The sequence below is a fragment of the Pinus tabuliformis genome, chromosome 5_1 (assembly GCF_031772625.1).
Source record: "Pinus tabuliformis cultivar Carrire ecotype Pingquan chromosome 5_1, CPIR1, whole genome shotgun sequence".
In the NCBI taxonomy this organism is placed as follows: Eukaryota; Viridiplantae; Streptophyta; class Pinopsida; order Pinales; family Pinaceae; genus Pinus; species Pinus tabuliformis.
Window position 1 is genome coordinate 666,113,958 of NC_142305.1, and position 18,456 is coordinate 666,132,413.

An 18,456-nucleotide genomic window follows, 5' to 3' on the forward strand; every position below is an offset into this window, starting at 1 on the left:
GCATCTTGTTGTAGTGCTAGTAATTCTATGCTGGACACCTGATTTGATCTTTCAACTGATACTCTTTCACCTGTATCTGATACTCTTCAACTGTTCACCATCATTCCTCCTTTTTACCAAGCTTTACTGTGGTAATTATTTATGTTTACCTCACTTTAGTCATGGTAATTTATAGGATGTCAGTCATGTTGGTCCACCATTTTTCCTTTGGTATAGTCATCCTTGTCAATTTCCTGTAAATTTCATCAGCCTCAGTATATTTTACAAAATTAGGTTGGACTGTGAATAAGTGTTTCACTTCATGCTCAATGAAGAAAAGGTTCTCCAAACCATCATAGAGAACTTTCCCTGTGGGCAATGCCTTGGCTGCAGATGAACTAGCCTGACTATCAGCTAGGTGATGTAATTTATCAATGTAGTCAATCTGAACCATTAGTTTATCGTTGATGACTAAAGGACTTGGGAGTCCTTTACTCCTTAAGATGTCAAACTTTCTCATGAATTCATCTATATCCTCCTGCATACTTTGACATCTTCTCTCCAGGCCTTGCATTAAGTTCCTTTTTGTCAGAACTTTCTTCAGTTTGAGGATAGTAGTAGTCCTATCCTAAATGTCTAGTTGCTCCAACTATTGCCTGTTTTTACTGTTTAGAAAATTTATTAACTGGACTGCTTCTTCAGGCTTTCTACCCAGTTCTTCTCTAGTCTTCTGAATTGCCTCTAGAGCAAGCTTAACCAAATCAATTTGTTCAAAAATAATTTGAATGGATGACCAAATATCATTGATGGAATCAATGATATTGGTCCATAATATCTTCCTGATCTCTTCTAAAGGCCTGTCAAATGTCAGGTCCTTCTCCAATGCTTTTATTTGCTCTGTCATGCTCTTATTTTTCCTTCTTTCCTCTGCATAATTTATCTTTGATAAAACATATTTTTGCTCCAAGGCAGTGAATTTTTCTTTTACCTTCTGCAGCTCTGTGACCTGGAGCTTCATCTCCTCCATGGACTTAACCAAGTCCTCTGTTTTCTGTGTTAATGTTCTTGATTGTGTTGTACGTGTTGCTTCCATTGGTTTGGTTGTTGACAAAGGAATATTTGGTGCTAAAGCAGTGGCCATAGTGGAAGGGACTACAATGGAAACTATTGGCACTACAGTTTGAGGCTGTGTGGTCGACTCACTCTGCCATGATTACAATGTTTTTTCCAATTCAAGTTCAGTTTCCTTTAATTTCTCATTTGGATTAAGGACCAAGTCCATAAGCTCTTCTTCATTTTTCTTCTCTGTTACCTCAGCAGTCTAAGGGTGAATAAGTAGTGGCAATTTTAACTCTTTTCTAAGTGCAGCTATGTCTTCTTTCTTTTTCTTGATTAAAATTTCTACTGCCTTCACATCCATTGGGTCATGACCCAACTCAATTACCAGCTCTTCCAATGATTTTATTCTATTGTCCTTTGCCTGTGAAGAGGCTTTCTCTAGCTGCAGTTGAGCTGTAGTATTGCTTAATGAATTTTGTAATCTATGTGCCATCATTACTTTGCTGGTAAGAGTTGAATACACCATCTCACCCATTTGCTTGTCTATAAGGTGGATTTCTTTAGCCAAAACATCAAAATCAGTTTTGAGGTAAGCTACCAAGGATTTTGGCTGCTACACTATGGGTTTCAAGAAACTCATCTACATTTTTCCCTCTTTGATGTCAAAGGCTGACATCAATCTGGTTTGGTTTGTAGGGGCCATCTTTAAATATTGAGCATAGGCTTGGGCCTTCAGTTGCTCATTTTTTGCCTTGATTTCTTTAAACTTCCCCTTTATATCTATAATTTTCTCAGAAGAAGACCTGAGAGATGAAACTTCTATGCTCTGTTGTCTTTCTAGTTCTTGCCTCTGTGAACTTGAGGGTGTCCCACATGTTGGGAATGTTTGTAAACTATCTGTACCTTCCTTCCTCATGCTTTTTGGGTTCTCCCCAATGAATTCCTCCTCTGAATATGGATTTAACCTTTGCCTCTTAGAAAAGGGTTGATCTGTGGGTCTGCTAGAAGGGGTAGCTACTTCACTTTCTCTCTTCAAGTTTCTTTCCTCATTTAGAGGAGTCTCTAGCACTTGGGGGAGTCTCCATGTATGTTTGAGCTGGTAGTGGTTGTGGTGGAGCTAACTCTTCAGATATTTCAGGCTGCTCTGATGCTTCTGGTTGTTCTGATGCTTGTGGTTGCCCTGATGTAGGGACACTTGTTTCCTATGTTTGTCCCTGTGATGGCTCTGCTGTGGGAGCACTAGTTTCTGGTATTTGTTTTTGAGAAGTTTCAACTAGAACCTGTACAAAAGAGTCCATGTCAAGTCTCTTCTCCAAATCTTTCATTACATTGTCAACCTCAACCTGATCACTATCCTTTTCTATCAAAGTCCCTTCCCTCCATTCATTCAAGTTGGCATATTGTTCTATCTCAGGAATTTTGTGATGGAGGTAGGGTGACAATTTTCATTTCATTCTTCTATCATAGATGAAACTGTGTGGATCATAAGTGCAGATGAAACTCTTTTTCAGTCTTAGTCTCTCAAGGATTGTTTTTGCTTCTTTGCCTACTCTTTTATTATTGCAAATAAAAGGACCTAGGTGATCCTTTATCCTCAGTTGGGCTTTCTTCTTTGCCTTCATGAAATGGGTTTCATCGAAGTTGATCATTTGCCTGCAGTACTCCAGGGAAAACCATCTCATGGGAAGATATTTAGGTAGCTTGAAATGAGGCAACTCACATCCATAGATTCTAATCTCAGTGTGATTCTGGTACAAGTACCAGTCACCTATCTTATACTGCTTTGAAAATTGGAGAATTCTCTTTATATCATCACTGATCCTAGGAGGAGGGTGTCCTAGTAGCAATGTGATTGTTGGATGTACAAATAAATCTATAAACTCTGTGTATGTGTTGGAGCTATGAAACACAGGGGTCCAGAAAATGACTGACCTGGGATTACCTTTGGTATCAAGATTTTGTACAGAAAATGGGAATTTGTCACTTTGGTAATAGATAAATAGGTGATACAAGACTGAAGAGTACTTGAACACTCTTTCATTCTCAAATCTCATGAATTGATCATGCATCTTTTCAGCAATGAACTTGGCATAATCAAATTTTACCGCTGGAGGCTGACCAGGAGTGAAAATGGATAGGTAGGCAAAAACAATCTCCTCAACATACTCACTGGTAGTGAAACCTAAGACAACTGAAATCATGTTGATAATGTCCCTCCCAAGCTGAGAAAACATGGTAGTGAGATAGGGTGGAGGGTTTTTTGGCATGTATTTCTCTACAAATATGAAGGTTTGCAAGATTTGGGTTTTTCTTTCATCGAACAGCCTAGCAAATCTTTCAAGTAAATCGAAAATAGTGAGTGGAGTCAGGTTTTCCTCATTTGGCAGTTGGAGCATCTCATTAATGGATTCAGGTGTGATTTTGAACAAAACTTCATTGTCTGCAGACATTACAGCTTTCATAGTGTGTTCATATTTGGCATGGCAGTAGTGGACTATTTCAAGGAACACATGTACACCTGGAAACTGGTATTTTGGAAAATTGGATTCCATAAACCTATGTTGTCTGCATGATTTAGGTAGGTGTCTCGGCATCTACAGTGACACTTCAGTGGGATTCTTCCAAACAAATGTCTTTAATTTGGAAGTTTTTATCGGCCAAGGGAATGTGGTCTAGATCCCTATGGGGAGTAGTAATTGGCATAACATTTAGGGCCACGGGGGTTTCCATCTCTGGTTCTTGTGGATTTAGAGATGAAAATGGGGCTTTTTGAGTGAAAATAGGTGAAACAGAGGTCCTAGGAGTCTTTTACTTTAAACCTTGCAACTAAATTACACTGGAATTTTGGGTTTCAACGTAATTGCAGAGGAAATTTAGTATTTAACAGGGTTTCTAGAAGAAAACTGGTAAATACCTATTATTGAGCGACCAGTAGTGGTGTACTTGTTGACTGAAAGCACACAGTGGACCGGAGCAGCGTCGGGCAACAACTTTCAGGGTAGTTGATGGTTTGGGTACGAGTTGGTTGATTTCTACGTACTGAATGCATGCATGGGTTGTTCAAGATAAAGGGTGAAAATGTATTATACTTTGTTTTGAATGCAAAATCAATTTTTTTAGCAGGTTTGTGACACAGACAGGTTGCGTCAGCGGGGATGATTTTAACATTCTTGTCATTTGTGGGAAGCAGTAAGCGGGTTTCATCGCGCCACTTATGGGAGGGAAATGGTTTTTAGGTAGGACCACGCGATTCCACACATCTTTTGGCACGTAGCATCGACACTATTTGGGAAACCACTCACATCGCATGTTAAAGGTCGACCAAAAGGCTTGTGCGATATGAGCGATAGCCGTCGGATCTGAGGGATCCGATCGGATGGTGGTCGAGATGATGAAGTGACTAATGGATTACAAAGGGTGGGCCCAATATTAATTAAAGGAATTAATCATATCAGGGGTGATTTGATTGGTCATTGAGTTATTAATTAATCCTGGTGACTAATTAATCCTCATTTTGTATGGCGGGGATTCGGGTTCTTAATTAACCACAGATGGTTAATTAATTCTTTTTATTGACTTTAATAAGGTTATATTTAACCGCGGGATGGGATATGTAAATATTTGGGATTTTTATAATAATACAGGTTTGGGTATTGCTATTTTATTTAGGAATTACATAATAATAACATTAGTGGTTAACATGACCAAATAAATGGGAAGTATTTGCTTGTAAAGGAAATGAATGATTTTATGGTGGGGAATCATTGATGAAATGGACTTAAGTAATTTAGCTATTTCCAATTATTGGGATGAGGGTACGGTCCCTCCAAAAGCCAGAGAAATGCTCTAAGCCCCTCTTACTTTGGAAATTACCTTTAGCACTTAGGGAATTAGTGAAAATTTAGGGGAAATGAGTATGGAAGTTAATTATTTTTAACTTTGAATGTTGATGTGCCTTCCATGTGATACATGACCTTGTTTAGTGATGAAAGTAACAATATTTAAGCATTATTCTTAACCATTTCATCACACATCTATTCTGCAACCATCATCTTCTTACCCTACCTAATTTATCCTAGCATTTTCACTTCTTTATTAGGGTGCACTTAGACTAGCAAACCCTTTTCCCACTTTCTTTTCTTTTACATAGTGATATCTATCTAAATCTACACTTATTACATCCAAGGGCTCAGATTAAACTATTGAGCTCCTTTTATTCACTCTACCTATCTACTTATCTGCCAAGATTAAATAGTTTGGTCAGATTTTATTCTCTATCTCTATAAACATGAAATTGAAAACATGGAATAACCAAGTTTAAACTATTTGGCTACCATGGGTTGTGGCATAGATGACAAGCTGCACACAACCTTTATTACACAACTAGTAAAGCAGTGGCATTTGGACTTGCACACTTTCCTGGTCTTTTCTTTTTGTTGGGGTTCATTTTCTTTCATTTTTTTTGACCTTTTCTTTATTCTTTTTACCCTTTTATTCTTTTTCTAGGGTATACCCTCTTTACATTTTTTAATTTTTTGTTCTTCAAAAATATGAAAACATTTGCAACAAGCAAAGGTATGAACATATTTCAGAGTTAAACCAAGTCAATCATGATATATGACACCTATTGGTATAGGGGCGTAACAATGGCTCCACCTGGGGATGGCTTTCCCTGGTGGAAAGTCAAGAACTGTAGACCAATGGCCCTTGAAAGATCTTGATTATGTTCTGCAATCTTCCTCTTGCATGATGCATTATTTATATGTATGATAGTAGTATTTTTGAAGCTTAGGGCCTTCTCTTCGGGCTTCAACTTCAGAATTTTACCATCCAATCAACAATGAACATTATAAAGAATATATTATGTACAGTTAGAAATCTAATCAGAGTTTAAAAACTAGGATCAAAGTAATGTTTCAATATCCGACCATTGACTAGTCCTCCTTCAAGTTCTGCACCATCTAACTCTTTAAGAAAATATGCATTGTTTCCTCTAAAAGCATGTATTATATATGGCCCTTTCCACAAGAAGTCAAACCTCCCATGTTTTCCTTTGTCCTCCCTTCTAGAATCCCATCTTAATACTTTGTCTCCCAGATAGAAATCATCTGCTTTGGTCCTTCTGCCAAATATTTTCTTGAGTTTTTCTTATAGCACTTGTGTTCTTTGGTACACCTCCTCCCTGGTTTGCTACAAATGGATGGTTTGGTTTATCCTTCTCTGTATATCATTTCATTCCACTTGAGCTTCTTGGAGTAGTTGCATGACAAGAACACCTAAAGATGAGGGAAAAACAACCTCCATGCCATATACTAGCTCTTAGGGACTGGTTCCAATGGATTTTTTGGTTGTAAGCATGTCTGCCCACAAAGCATTGATCAATTTTTTGTTCCAAGTTTTCTTATTCTCTTCTAATAGTTTTGTGACAATATTAATTAGACTTTTGTTGGAAGATTCTGCAAGTCCATTCCCTTGTGGATAGTAGGCTGTGGAATGACCCAGTGTGATATGATACTTGTTACAGAAATTAATCATTTTCTTTGACTTAAAGGCTGCAGCATTATCTGTGATAATTTTATGGGGGCAACCAAATCTAGACAAAATATTGGCCTCTAGAAATCCTATGATGACAGTGTCTATGGCTTGTCTGGAGGGAATAGCTTCTATCCACTTAGTAAAATAGTCAGTTAAAGTAAGTATGCATTTATGTTGGCTAGAAGAGGGTGGATGAATTTCCCCAATGAAGTCAAGGCCCCATTGTTGAAAAGGTTTCTCGGTGGAAATGGGTTTCAATGGTAAAGGTAACAATTTTCTTTTTCCTTCAAATATTTGGCATTTATGGCAGGAAGTTACAAATTTCTTTACATCTGCAAACAAGGTTGGCCAATAAAAACCAGCTCTTAGAATTTTGTCAGCAGTTGACTTCCAAATGAGGTGTCCACCACAGTCACTTGCATGAAATTCTTGGAGAGCCTTGTCAGCTTCTTCTTTTAATAAACAACTTAACAAAATGCCTTCATGATTTTTCCAAAATAAAGAATTATCTAAAATGCAAAATTTTGAAGACTTGATTTTCAAAAATATATTCTTGGTTCTGGACAACCCTAGAGGAGCCTACAGGTTTTGTGACACATAAACAATATCAGCATACCAAGTTGAATCTAAAAAGGCCTGGCTGATCTGTAGAGTCGCCATCTCCTACTTGTTATCTAGCTCTGCAATGATATTTATGTCTAGGGCTTGACAATTAGTTTTTGCCACGAGTTTGGCCAACCCCTGACCTTTAATTAGCTCAGTGGGTCTTATCTCTAAATCATATTCTAAGATAGTAGCTATCCATTTTCCTCTTTTTCCATCAACTCCATCCTGAGTTAGGATGTCTTTGACTACTGCATTAGGAATGTAAGCCACTATATGAGAATACAAAATATAGATCCTAAAATATTTAAGAGATTTTACCAATGCAAAAGCTTGTTTCTCCATTATTTTGTATTTTAACAATGCATCTCTAAGAGCTTTACTAAAAAATGCTATGGGTTTTTCACATCCTTGATCATCTTTTTGTAGTAAAACTGCAGCTATGGTGTGTTCTGATGCAAAAGAAAAAATGATGAAGTCTCTATCAAATTGTGGGCTTGTGAGGACTGGTGTTCTTGTTAAGGATAATTTAATTTATTCAAATGATTGTTTAGCCTCAATTATCCAATTAATGGTCGAATCCTTCTTTAACATGTTATTTAATGATCTAATGAGTTCAACTAAGTTAGAGATAAACCTTCTTAAAAAAATAATCTTTCCTAAAAATGGTTGTAACTCTTTAATGTTTCTGGGATAGGGAATTTGTAAAATAGCTTTGATCTTGGAGGGGTCAATTCGGATGCCATCCTTAGAAATAATGTGACCTAATAGTTTTCCTTCCTCCAATCTGAACAAAGACTTCTTTGGATTCAAAGAAATACCATATTTTCTGCACTTTAAAAAGACTTGCCTCAGTTGCTCCAAGTGTTGTTAATCTGATTTTAAAAAAAAAATAGTAAGATCATCAAGATATATAACAAGAAAATCATGAATTTCTTTTACAAATGCAATGTCCATTGCTCTTTGAAAAGTTGCTCCTACATTTTTAAGTCCAAAGGGCATTTTAATGTACATGAAGGTACCCCATGGTGTTGTAAATGTAGTTTTCTCTTGGTCATCAGGATGAACTAAGATTTGGTTATAACCTGAAAACCCATCTAAAAGTGAGATTCTAGAAGAACCAACTACCCTTTCTAATATATGGTCCATTTTGAGAGGATAGTTATCCTTAAGAGAGACCTTGTTCACATCTCTCAGGTCAACACATAATCTTATTTCACCTGTTTTATTTCTAGTACGTACCAGATTAGAAACCCATTCTGAGAATCTGATAAGGGCAATAATCCCTGCTTCATACATGCATTTGATTTCTTTCTCAATTGATGGTAATAGCACAGGGTTAATTCTTCTGAGTTTTTGTTTAAAGGGCTTTTGATATTCTTTCAGAGGTATAGTGTGTTGAATGACAGAGGTGTCATAGGATTTCAAATATTCATAACTCCAGGCAAAGACATCCTAGAATTCCCTCATAAGTTCAACATACTTTAGCTTTTGATCAGGAGGTAAAGATTTTTAAAATTTTATCAATTTGGGATTATCTTGTGTTCCTAAGTTATACTCTTCGATGTCTGCATTTAAAGGCTCCATTTTAGGCTTATTTGGAATGTCATTAGAGTCAAACAAATCTTCTAGAGGAGTCAATCCTTCGGGTAAATGATTGTCCTTTAGGTTGATAACCTATGTTTCTTCTTGAATTATTTTGTCTAGGTCCATTTGTTTCAGGTCTTGAATTTCTTTTTGTGTGAATTTGGTAGGGTGAAGCATATTTAATAAATTCTCTTTCGAAATGTTAATTTCTACCTCATTTATTTGATTAAAACTAGTAACGGTATCAACATCCATTTTGATGTTAGAAAATTCCTCTTCTAAAGTTAAAAAATTACTAATCTTCTTATCACTATCAAAAACTTGTCATTTCTTAAGATTATCAGGGATGGCTGGTCTGTGCCTAATCTCAGCAGTATACTGATGATTAGGTTGAAAAGGTAATTTGCAGGTGCTAGCAAACATGGCTAGGTTGTGGGCTTGCATGTTGTGTTTTCTAGGAATAGTTGCAAGCTGGGTTTCCAAAAAAGTGTTGAGGATTTCTATGACCGTTCCTCTATAATATCCTAGTCTAGGATCCCTAGTTGAGTAAGTTCCTCTAATCTATTTAACTATTAATTCTGAATCTCCCATGATGGACACCCTTATAGCTCCTAATCTTTTAACAAGTTTAAGACCTAACAAGAGAGACTCATATTTTTCCATATTATTGGTGCATCTAAAATTTAATCTATAGGCATGGCCTTTAGCATGATCATTTTCCAAATTGTACACCCAAACTCCTACTCCTTCTCCTAGTTTATTTACAAAGCCATCAAACTCTAATGCCAAAGGATTTCATGTTCATAATTTGTATCTTGGGTAGTGGGAACTTGTTTAACCATTGCATTTGGGTTTCCATTGTCATCTGATTTTTCTTTGTTATTTGATCTTTCCTAAATATGAACAATCGATTTATCTTTCCCAATTTCTTTTGGTTCTGCTGCTAAAACATCTAAAGTATTTGAAGGACTAGTTTCTGCATTGTAAAAATGAAAGAATCCATATCAGAGTGTATTGAGTAGATGGGGAAATTTTGGGGCTTTTCCTGACTACTTACTACGTATTTCATCAATGTTTCTCTGTATAGTTTCTTGGGTTGTCCAAAAACTGATATAGTGGCATATGACATATCCAGTTGAAGAGATCCTTGAAGATTAGCACCCTAGGATCTTGACAATAGCATGCCATATTTGGGTGGTATATCAGCTACCACTATGTCTATTAATATTGTTTTTGCAGGATATTGAACCAAAGAAACACACAAGTCTTTTATCAATCCTAAACATTCACTTGGCTAGAATCAAAAGAAAACAAATCTTTGTATGGTCGAGTGATGTCTAGGTCTAGCTTTTTCATGACAGATTTGGGCATAATATTGTGAGATGCACCAGATTCAAACATGGAATTGTGAAGAATCTTATCATGTATGTTTAGGCTAACATAGAAGGGAGGAATTCCTCCTTCCAATGGTTTCCCATTCACTTCTGGGCCAAAGATTAACTCAGGTTGACCATCATAAAGATTAACTAAGTCTTCGGTTCCAATAATTTTCAGTGATCTATTGATTTGAGTTTGGTAAACATCATGTTTAGATAATTTAGATAATGGAATAGAAATTTTCAGCTTGCCAACTTCTGCTTCTAGATTAAAGGAATTTTCTATTTGGGTTCTTGGATTCCGAGCAGCTATGTTTTCTATGTCTTTCTCCTTTTCAGGATTAGAGTCCTGATTGGTTGATTTTCCTAAATCAACTCTTGGAGGTTCTTCCACAGTTTTCTTGGAAGGAAGGGAAGTGGAAGGTTTTTTATTGCTTGGTTGATTATCAAAGACATCTTCAATTATGGGGTCAGGAGGATTAGCGTTTGGTCTAGAAAGAATTTGCAAAGGTTTGGTTATTGTCTTACCTTTTTTGGGCTGATTTGGGACTATTTTCTTGTTTGTTTCAAGGACATCAATTTTCCTACCTCTTATATTGTATTGCTTGTGCACCTCAAAGACGGTTGAGTCATATCCCTGCCTAAAGTCGAACGATTCTCCTGATTTGGTTTGAAATTGTTGGAGTATGTGGGCTTCCTGATCATCTTGGGATAATAATCCATCTTCTTCCTCATCCAGGTCCATTAAGTTGATTTGAGTATCCTCTTCAGGCTCTTCAAAATGTGAAGCTTCTACATAGTTCTCCTAGAAAGGGAGTCTAATATTTTGGTCAGGACCATTCTTTCCAGTGTTCTGGTTTTGATTTTTCCTAAAATTAGGATTTCTCCCTCCATTAGTCTGTTGGCTATCCCAAGGAGATTTCCTTTCAATTATATCCACTCTGTCTCCTAGTCTATCCATTCCTTTAATTATGGCATCTATCTTTTGTTCAAAGGTTGAGCTTTCTTCTTGTAATGGTATCCTCCTTTCACTCCTGGCCTTAGATCTTTTGGATAGCAGGTTGGCTTCAACACTAACTGCTATGCTTTGCATATCTTCCAAAGTAGGGGGGTTTCTTTCTCTTAGCTGGAAAGCCATATTAGAATCAAATCCATCCAGGAATTTGATTAAGGCTAAACTAGGTGGGGGCCTAAGATCTAGTGGAATGGCACTATACACGCTGTTAAATCTAGTGCAATAGTCCTGAATAGTTTCATGGGGTACTCTTCGTAGGTTCTCTTATTCAGATAAAATCTGAAGGTGGTCTTTCCTCTTTTCCCATCTGTTCAAGAATTGTTGGTAGAGAGTTCTTAGGCTATCTATACTATTGGGTGTTAAGGCTCTGAACCAAGTTCTAACTTCCCTAGACAAACATTGAAGAAATATTCTCATTTGCACATCAGTAGTATCTATTCCATAAATTTCAAAATAATCAGTCATCTTCTTGGTGTGTTTTTGGGTTGTATAGGTTCCAGTGCCATCAAAAGTAGTAATCTTACTTTGGTAGTCCTGGGGCATGGCACCTAAATTGGCTGGTAGTACCAGCGGAGGATATCTGTTGGCCATTGTTGTAGGTAGTGTTGAAACAAAGACTAGAGTTGGGGTAACAAGGGATGTTTGAGGTGTGGATGGAGGACTAGGGGTTAAAGTCAACTGTGGAGTGGTTTGAGGTTGAGAGATATGAGGGATGGATGAGGAGCTTGCAGAAAAAGAAGTGACTACAGAAGGATTAGGGGTTCCTTCAGTGGTAAGATCAGATTGAGGTGAGTTCTGCAAATGTCTATCAATTAACAAATTAGCTCTTTGAACTTCGATTTCTCTGATGAACTCTGGGTCTTGGACTAGCTCTATTAATTCAGAATCAGATGAAGTTCAAAACAAAGAGGTTTCAAAGTACTCGTCAAAGGGAAGGTCTTCTAGGAACAGCCACTCAACAGGACAAGAGTGAGATCTAAATATGGGTCGAGGGGTAATAGAACTTTCTTGGCTTCTAAGAATTTTGGGGATCAAATTTGGGTTCTCAAACACTAGGGGTGGATTAGGATCAGGATTAGCCCTAGTGTATCAAGTTCTTTCTGAAGCGAGATTTCAGGTCTTTTGTTTTGCAATTTCTTATAAAGACATCATAATAACTTCTATGAATTCTTTAAGAGGCATGTAACCAAACTTTGTATTTCTTAAAGATTTATTTCGACTGAGGAATTAGTCTTCCCCAATGAAGTCGCCACTATGTTATCACTCATATTTTCCCTTAAAATTTATCAAAAGAAGGGACACTCCGAGGCAACCACAAAGAAATCTTTTAAACACAAAATCTAGCCAATCTGTACTCAGAGAGGGCTCTCTCTTTATGATTTAGCTTTGCTTTGTGAGATATTAGTCTAGTTATGAAAGATTGTAGGGGATTTTTGGTTGGGTGGTGGAATTCTGGTAACAAATGGATAGAAAATGGCCTTCAAGCCATTGGGTTATGGAGTCAAATCGAGTGATGGCTCAATTGGAACAGATCAAATTACTAAAGGGAAAACTCACAAGGCAAGGTAGTAAAACAAAAAGCAAATGCCAAGTTCATATGGATGGATGAAATTGTAATAAACAGAGAGAAAGGGCAATGACGAATGCTTTAATCGAGTTTAATATGCAGAATAGAGAGTTCTCATTAACAAGGGGCAATTAAGTATTCTTTTTTAAATGGGTCACTGTGATAAACTATGAAAGCAAGGGAGCATTTAAGAATTCCCTAACTATGATAGTCTAGAAGAAAACATTAAGAAAGATAAACATTTTAAAACAGATTGCAACAAAGCAACTTCTGAAATATCATTATTTTGTTTATCATTTAGATTTCATGAAAACACATGTAATTATTAATAAACAGAAGGGAAATAGTAAAACACAAGAGATATATAACACTTATTTTATTTCTGTTTGCCACAAGTATCCTGTAAATTGCCTTAGCTTTATTCCTTGATCCAGCAAGCCATACAAATGTTGCTACAATAGCACTTCAATTCCAGAAGAAAATGTCTATAGAAATGTTGTAGAATCCACCCTCAATACTTTGAATAAAGAAGTATTTATACAAAATTTACATCAAAATATCTCATAACTAGATGAGATTTATTCTAGGAAAACTAAATATCTTTTTACACGAATATAGAGACAGATGGTCTTGAATATAGAAATAAAAAGTGAATTGATTATGTTGTCCCTGTTTTCATTGAAGGAGCTAGAGGCAGGTCCTATGAACGTGCATCTTGCTATCTTGCTAGTAATTCTGTGTTGGACAGCTGATTTAATCTTTCAACTAATACTCTTTCACTTGTATCTGGTACTCTTCACCTATTCACCATCATTCCTCCTTTTTACCAAGCTTTACTATGGTAGTTATTTCTATTTACCTCACTTTAGTCATGGTAATTTATAGGATGTCAGTGATTTTGGTCCACCATTTTTCCTTTGGTATAGTCATCCTTGTCAATTTCCTGTAAATTTCATCAGCCTCAGTATATTTTACAAAATTAGGCTAGACTATGAATAAGTGTTTCACTTCATGCTCAATGAAGAAAAGGTTCTCCAAACCATCATAGAGAACTTTCCCTGTGGGCAATGCCTTGGCTGTAGATGAACTAGCCTAACAGTCAGCTAGGTGATGTAATTTATCAATGTAGTCAATCTGAACCATTAGTTTATCGTTGATGACTAAAGGACTTGGGAGTCATTTACTCCTTAAGATGTCAAACTTTCTCATGAATTCATCTACATCCTCTTGCATACTTTGACATCTTCGCTCTAGTCCTTGCATTAAGTTCCTTTTTGTCAGAACTTTCTTCAGTTCGAGGATAGTAGTAGTCCTATCTTGAATGTCTAGTTGCTCCAACTATTGCCTATTTTCACTGTTTAGAAAATTTATTAATTGGACTTCTTCTTTAGGCTTTCTACCCAGTTCTTCTCTAGTCTTCTGAATTGCCTCTAGAGCAAGCTTAACCAAATCAATTTGTTCAAAAATAATATGAATGGATGACCAAATATCATTGATGGAATCAATGATATTGGTACACAATATCTTCCTGATCTCTTCTAAAGACCTGTAAAATGTCATGTCCTTCTCCAATGCTTTTATTTGCTCTATCATGCTCTTGTTTTTCCTTCTTTCCTCTACATAATTTATCTTTGATAAATCATATTTCCGCTCCAAGGCAGTGAATTTTTCTTTTACCTTCTGTAGCTTTGTGACCTAGAGCTTCATCTCCTCCATGGACTTAACCAAGTCTTATGATGTCTGTGTTGATGTTCCTGCTTGTGTTGTACATGTTGCATCCATTGGTTTGGCTATTGACAAAGGAATGTTTGGTGCTAAAGCAGTTTCAATAGTGGAAGGGACTGCAGTGGAAACTATTGGCACTACAGTTTGAAGATGTGTGGTCGACTCACTCTTTCGTGATTGAAATGCTTTTTCCAATTCAAGTTCAATTTCCTTTAATTACTCATTTAGCTTAAGGACCAAGTCCATAAGCTATTCCTCATTTTTCTTCTCTATTACCTCAGCAGTCTATGGGTGAATAAGTGGTGGCAATTTTAACTGTTTTCTAAGTGCAGCTATGTCTTCATTCTTTTTCTTGATTAAACTTTTTGCTGCCTTCACATCCTTTGGGTCATGACCCAACTCAATTAATAGCTCTTCCAATGATTTTATTCTATTTTCCTTTGCCTGTGAAGCGGCTTTCTCCAGCTGCAGTTGAGTTGTAGTATTTCTTAATGAATTTTGCAATCTATGTGCCATCATTGCCTTGCTAGTCAGAGTTGAATACACCATCTCACCCATTTTCTTATGTAGTTCAATCTGGTCTATAGGGTGGATGTCTTTATCCAAAACCTCAAAATCATTTTTGAGGTAATCTGCCAAGGATTTTGGCTGTTGCACTGTGTGTTTCAAGAAACTCATCTGCATTTTTCCCTCTTTGATGTCAAAGGCTGACATCAATCTGGTTTGGTTTGTAGGGGGAATCTTTAAGTACTGAGCATAGGCTTGGGCCTTTAGTTTCTCATTTTTTGCCTTGATTTATTTAAACTTCCCCTTTATATCTATAATATTCTCAGAAGAAGAATTAAGAGATGAAACTTCTATGCTCTGTTGTCTTTCTAGTTCTTGCCTTTGTGAACTTGAGGGTGTCCCACCTGTTGTGAATGTTTGTAAACTATCTGTACCTTCCTTCATCATGCTTTCTGTTGTCTCCCCAATGAATTCCTCCTCTGAATATGGATTTAACCTTTGCCTCTTAGAAAAGGGTTGATCTGTGGGTCTGCTAGAAGGGGTACCTACTTTCATTTCTCTCTTCATGTTTCTTTCCTCATTCAGAGGAGTCTCTAGCACTGGGGAGTCTCCATGTATGTTTGAGCTAGTAGTGGTTGTGGTGGAGCTAACTCTTTAGAGATTTTAGGTTGCTCTGATGCTTCTGGCTGTTTTGATGCTTGTCATTGCCCTAATGTAGGGGCACTTTTTCCTGTGTTTGTCCCCGTGATGGCTCTACTATGGGAGCACTAATTTCTAGTATTTGCTTTTGAGAAGTTTCAGCTGGCACCTGTACAAAAGAGTCCAAGTCAAGTCTCTTCTCCAAATCTTTCATTACATTGTCAACCTCAACCTGATCACTATCCTGTTCTATCAAAGTCCCTTCCCTCCATTCATTCAAGTTGGCATATTGTTCTATCTCAGGAATTCTGTGATGGAGGTAGGGTGACAATTTGTGTTTCATTCTTCTATCATAGATGAAACTGTGTGGATCATAAGTCCAGATGAAACTCTTTTTCAGTCTTAGTCTCTCAAGGATTGTTTCTGCTTCTTTGCCTGCTCTTCTGTTATTGCAAATAAAGGGACCTATGTGATCCTTTATCCTCAGTTGGGCTTTCTTCTTTGCCTTCATGAAATGGGTTTCATCGGAGTTGATCATTTTCCTGTAGTACTCTAGGGCAAACAATCTCATGGGAAGATATTTAGGTAGCTTGAAAGGAGGCAACTCACATCCATAGATTCTAATCTCAATATGACGCTGGTACGAGTACCAGTCACCTATCTTATAATTCTTTGATAATTGGAGAATTCTCTTTATATCATCACTAATCCTAGGAGGAGGGTGTTCTAGTAGCAATGTGATTGTTGGATGTAAAAATAAATCTATAAACTCTGTGTATGTGTTGGAGCTATGAAACATAGGGGTCCAAAAAAGGACTCACCTAAGATTACCTTTGGTATCAAGCTTTTGTACAAAACTAGGAATTTGTCACTTTGGTAATAGATAAATAGGTGATACAAGACTGAAGAGTACGTGAACACTCTTTCGTTCTCAAATATCATGAATTGATCATGCATCTTTTCAGCAATGAACTTGGCATAATCAAATTTTACCACCGGAGGTTGACCAGGAGTGAAAACAGATAGGAAGGCAAAAACAATCTCCTCAACATACTCACTGGTAGTGAAACCTAAGACAGCTAAAATCATGTTGATAATGTCCCTCCTAAACTGAGAAAACATGGTAGTGAGATAGGGTGGAGGGTTTTTTGGCATGTATTTCTCTACAAATATGAAGGTTTGAAAGATTTGGGTTTTTTTTTCACCAAACGGCCTAGCAAATCTTTCAAGTAAATCAAAAATAGTGAGTGGAGTCAGGTTTTCCTCATTTGGCTGATGGAGCATCTCATTAATGGATTCAGGTGTTATTTTGGACAAAACTTCATTATCTGCAAACATTAAAACTTTCATAGTTGGTTCATATTCATATTTGGCATGGCAGTAGTGGACTATTTCAGGGAACACATGTACACCTGGAAACTGGTATTTTTGCAAATTGGATTCCCATAAACCTATTTTGTCTGCATGATTTAGGTAGTTGTCTCAACATCTGCAGTGACACTTCAGTGGGGATTCTTCCAAACAAATGTCTTTAATTTGGAAGTATTTATCAACGAAGGGAAGGTGGTCTAGATCCCTATGGGGAATATTAATTGGCATAACAGTTAGGGCCACTGGGGTTTCCATCTCTAGTTATTGTTGATTCAGAGATAAGAATGGGGCTTTTTGAGTGAAAATAGGTGAAACAGAGGTCCTTGGAATCTTTGACTTTAAGCCTTGCAACTAAATTACACTGGAATTTTGGGTTTCAATGTAATTGCAAAGGAATTTTAGTATTTAACAGGGTTTCTAGAAGAAAACTGGTAAATACCTGTTAATGAGCGACTGGTAGTGGTGTACTTGTTGACTAAAAGCACACAGTGGACCGAAGCGGCATCAGGCAACAACTTTCAGGGTAGTTGATGGTTTGGGTACGAGTTGGTTGATTTCTACGTACTGACTACATGCATGGGTTGTTTAGGATAAAGGGCGAAAATGGATTATACTTTGTTTTTATGCAAAATCAATTTTTTGGCGGGTTTGTGACACGGACAGGTTGCATCAATGGGGATGATTTTGACGTTTTTGTCATTTGTGGGAGGCAGTAAACGGGTTTCATCACGTCACTTATGGGAGGGAAATGATTTTTAGGGAGGACCACGCGATTCCACACATCTTTCGACATGTAGCATCGACACTATTTGGGAAACCGCTCACATCACACACTAAAGGTTGACCAAAAGGCTTGTGCGATATGAGCGATAGCCGTCGGATCTGAGGGATCCGATCGAACGATGGTCGAGATGATGAAGTGACTAATGGATTACGGAGGGCGGGCCCAATATTAATTAAAGGAATTAATCATATCAGGGGCAATTTTATTGGTCACTGAGTTATTAATTAATCTTGGTGACTAATTAATCCTCATTTAGTATGGCGGGGGTTTGGGTTCTTAATTAACCACAGATTGGTTAATTAATTCCGTTTATTGACTTTATTAAGGTTATATTTAACTGCGAGATGGGATATGTAAATATTTGGGATTTTTATAATAATATGGGTGCGGGTAGTGTTGTTTTATTTAGGAATTACATAATAATAACATTAGTGGTTAATATGACCAAATAAATGGGAATTATTTCAATTTCCCTAAGTAAAATAGGATTTTACTTAGGAAAAGCTTTGTAAAGGAAATGAATGCTTTTATGGTGGGGAATCATTGATGAAAGGGACTTAAGTACTTTAGGCATTTCCAATTATTGGGCTGAGGGTCCAATCCCTCCAAAAGTCAGAGAAATGCTCTGAGCCCCTCTTACTTTGGCAATTACCTTTAGCACTTAGGGAATTAGTGAAAATTTAGGGGAAATGAGTAGGGAAGTTAATTA